Raw genomic sequence first — 3,955 nt, 5'->3', positions numbered from 1 at the left:
ACTATTTTATAGTACTTGTTGGGGGCAGCTATTTGTTTCTCTAGATTTTTTTTCGTTTTTTAAATGCACTGTAGCACTTTGAGATGGTTTGTTAAATGTAAAGTGTTTTTACAGATAAAATATATTCTTATGTATTCATATCTATTATTCTGTTTTTGTCAATGTGAAGTGAAGTGAATTATATTTATATAGCGCTTTTCTCTAGTGACTCAAGCGCTTTACATAGTGAAACCCAATATCTAAGTTACATTTAAACCAGTGTGGGTGGTACTGGGAACAGGTGGGTAAAGTGTCTTGCCCAAGGACACAACGGCAGTGACTAGGATGGCAGAAGCGGGAATCGAACCTGCAACCCTCAAGTATCTGGCACGGCCACTCTACCAACCAAGCTTTGTAACCAATATTGAGGCGGTAAAAAAGTCGACTCCGATTGGCTTTTCCACCATTTTTGATCGAGTTCAAAGATGCTCACAGCTGTTCACCGTGATCAGGGGTCACCAACCTTTTTGAAACCAAGAGCTACTTCTTGGGTACTGATTCATGGGAAGGGCTACCAGTTTGATACACACATAAAAAAATTGCCAGAAATACCCAATTGGCTCAATTTACCTTTTATATGTGTATATATATATATATATATATATATATATATATATATATATATATATATATATATATATATATATATATGCGTATTTCTGTCTGTCATTCCGTCAAACATTTTTTTTTCCTTTTACGGAAGGTTTTTTGTAGAGAATAAATGATGAAAAAAACACTTAATTGAACGGTTTAAAAGAAGAGAAAACAGGGAAAAAATGAAAATTAAATTTTGAAACATAGTTTATCTTCAATTTCGACTCTTTAAAATTCAAATTTCAACCGAAAAAAAGAAGAGGAAAACCTAGCTAATTTGAATCTTTTTGAAAAAATGTAAAAAAAGAATTTATGGAACATCATTAGTAATTTTTCCTGGTTAAGATTAATTTTAGAATTTTGATGACATGTTTTAAATAGGTTAAAATCCAATCTGCATTTTGTTAGAATATATAACAAATTGGACTAAGCTTTATTTCTAACAAAGACAAATCATTATTTCTCGGTTTTCCAGACCAAAAATTTAAAAGACTTCGAAATAAGATTTAAATTTGATTCTAATGATTTTCTAGGTTTGCCAGAATAATTTTTTTGAATTTTAATCATAAATCACAAATATTCTTCGTCGAAAAAACAGACGCTAAAATTAAAAATGTAATTAAAATGTATTTATTATTCTTTACAATAAAAAAAATTAATTTACTCGAACATTGATTTAAATTGTCAGGAAAGAAGAGGAAGGAATTTAAAAGGTAAAAAGGTATTATCAGGCTTGCCACTGACAGTTTGTTTGTGTTTTAGTTTCTCCTCTGTGTGTTTAGTATCTCTTGTCCTTAGTTCCTGTCTAGTGCTCTTATTTTGGTTCAGCTTCCTGTTTGTCTCCCTGGGTCCTGTTTTCACTCAGCTGCGGCTGATTGGCATCTGGCCACACCTGATGTCAATCAGCCAACTCCCTATTTTACCTGCCTTGTTCCTCCAGTCAGGGCTGGATTATTGTATTGTCGTTGCCTCATGTAACTCTTGTGATTTTGCTACCTGTCGTGTCTGGCGTCATTTCAGCTATTACCTGTCGTGCTACATCTTGTCCTGGTCGTCGTAGCGGTAAGCTGTTTTTGTTAGCCATTAGCTATTTCCAGTTTTTCTGTTTGTTATCCTCTAGCTTCCATGCAAAAGTTCCTTTTTGTTTCTTGTTAGCTTCTATGCTAAAGGCCTTTTGTTTTTTATCCGCCCACGTGCACGCTTTTGGTTTGAACCCTTTGTTTGATTTCGTCTTAGTATCTTTATTAAATCATGTTTGCTCACTCCATGGGCTTCACGGTGGAAGAGGGGTTAGTGCGTCTGCCTCACAATACGAAGGTCCTGCAGTCCTGGGTTCAAATCCAGGCTCGGGATCTTTCTGTGTGGAGTTTGCATGTTCTCCCCGTGACTGCGTGGGTTCCCTCCCCTTCCAAAGACATGCACCTGGGGATAGGTTGATTGGCAACACTAAATTGGCCCTAGTGTGTGAATGTTGTCTGTCTATCTGTGTTGGCCCTGCGATGAGGTGGCGACTTGTCCAGGGTGTACCCCGCCTTCCGCCCGATTGTAGCTGAGATAGGCGCCAGCGCCCCCCGCGACTCCAAAAGGGAATAAGCGGTAGAAAATGGATGGATGCTCACTCCATGCCTGCCTCCATCTCTGCATCTTGGGGTTCAACAACTAAAAACCCTGACAGGTATGTGTGTTTAAAAATCCTAAAATCATTTTTAAGGTATTTTTTTCTCTAAAATTGTCTTTCTGAAAGTTATAAGAAGCAAAGTAAAAAAAAATTAATGAATTTATTTAAACAAGTGAAGACCAAGTCTTTAAAATGTTTTCTTGGATTTTCAAATTCTATTTCAGTTTTGTCTCTCTTAGAATTAAAAATGTCGAGCAAAGCTAAATAAATAAAATTTTAAAAAATAGAGGCAGCTCACTGGTAAGTGCTGCTATTTGAGCTATTTTTAGAACAGGCCAGCGAGCGACTCATCTGGTCCTTACTGGCACCGCGTTGGTGACCCCTGACCGTGATCAACCTGAAATGTATCACCATCATCGGTCACTATCATCCTTGTCTTCTTTCATGCGTGCCGTAAAAGAATGAATGTGACAGTGAGCATGTGTCATAATTATGACAATCAGATGGATACCAAACAAAATGTTTAAATACTAAAAGCTGTATCATTTGTCCAGAATTTTAACAGTTGTCTTAGATCGACCCAACCGGGAACCGGTACCAAACATTGTCAGTACTCGGTATACATCCTTACTTGACAGTGACAAAATAAAAATAAAGTGTATTATGTTTTTTAAATATTTTTGGGGGAATATTTAACAATGTAAAATATACTCTTTAATTATTTATTTAGTACTTGACAAGTTTCAAATTAAACATCTTGCATTCCCATTTATTAAATGTCATTGGTATGAGTGTGAATGTTGTCTGTCTATCTGTGTTGGCCCTGCGATGAGGTGGCGACTTGTCCAGGGTGTACCCCGCCTTCCGCCCGATTGTAGCTGAGATAGGCGCCAGCGCCCCTCGCGACCCCAAAAGGGAATAAGCGGTAGAAAATGGATGGATGGATGGATGGATGGATGGTAAAATAACATTTTCATAGTTTGACAGAATGTGTACCACATGACATGAAAAGTGTACTAATGTGTCTATGACTTCATAAAAGCAATTTTTTTTCAACAATATTTGAAAGAGATACAACAACTTTTTTACTTAGTCATAAAGGGCAGTTGAATCCTGAAGAAATCTAGAAGAACATTCATTTCAAATAAATGCATCAACATTAGGGCTGTTAACTCATGCAATGAATCGCATTAATCATGTACACCAGGGGTGTCCAAACTTTTTCCACTGAGGGCCACACAGGGAAAAATTAAAGCATGCGGGGCCCGTTTTGATATTTTTCATTTTCAAACCATGACAAAATATATGGATTCTTTTTTTTTTTTTTTTTTTTACCTTTAGGACTCCCAGGGACCATAGAGGGTCTCCGTCATTAACATGTTAAAAATAAGTCAAATTATTATTTTCATTTTTTATGTAAAACCGAACAAAGCCGCGGGCCAAAGTTGAACAAATGAACCTTTTAATAGGGACCCACACAAGTTTTGCATTGAATATTGAACAAGCAAGGCTTATATAACTTTATAGTGACATGCAAAATCGAGTTTCAAATAATAATAATTAAAAAATATCAATGGCATATCCAATAAAATTTTAATAAAAATTGTTGATTGGCAACACTAAATTGGGCCTAGTGTGTGAATGTGAGTGTGAATGTTGTCTGTCTATCTGTGTTGGCCCTGCAAAGAGAAGGCGACTTGTCCA

Source organism: Nerophis ophidion, linkage group LG21, assembly GCF_033978795.1.
Source record: "Nerophis ophidion isolate RoL-2023_Sa linkage group LG21, RoL_Noph_v1.0, whole genome shotgun sequence".
In the NCBI taxonomy this organism is placed as follows: Eukaryota; Metazoa; Chordata; class Actinopteri; order Syngnathiformes; family Syngnathidae; genus Nerophis; species Nerophis ophidion.
Note: the sequence above shows the minus strand (reverse complement) of the source record.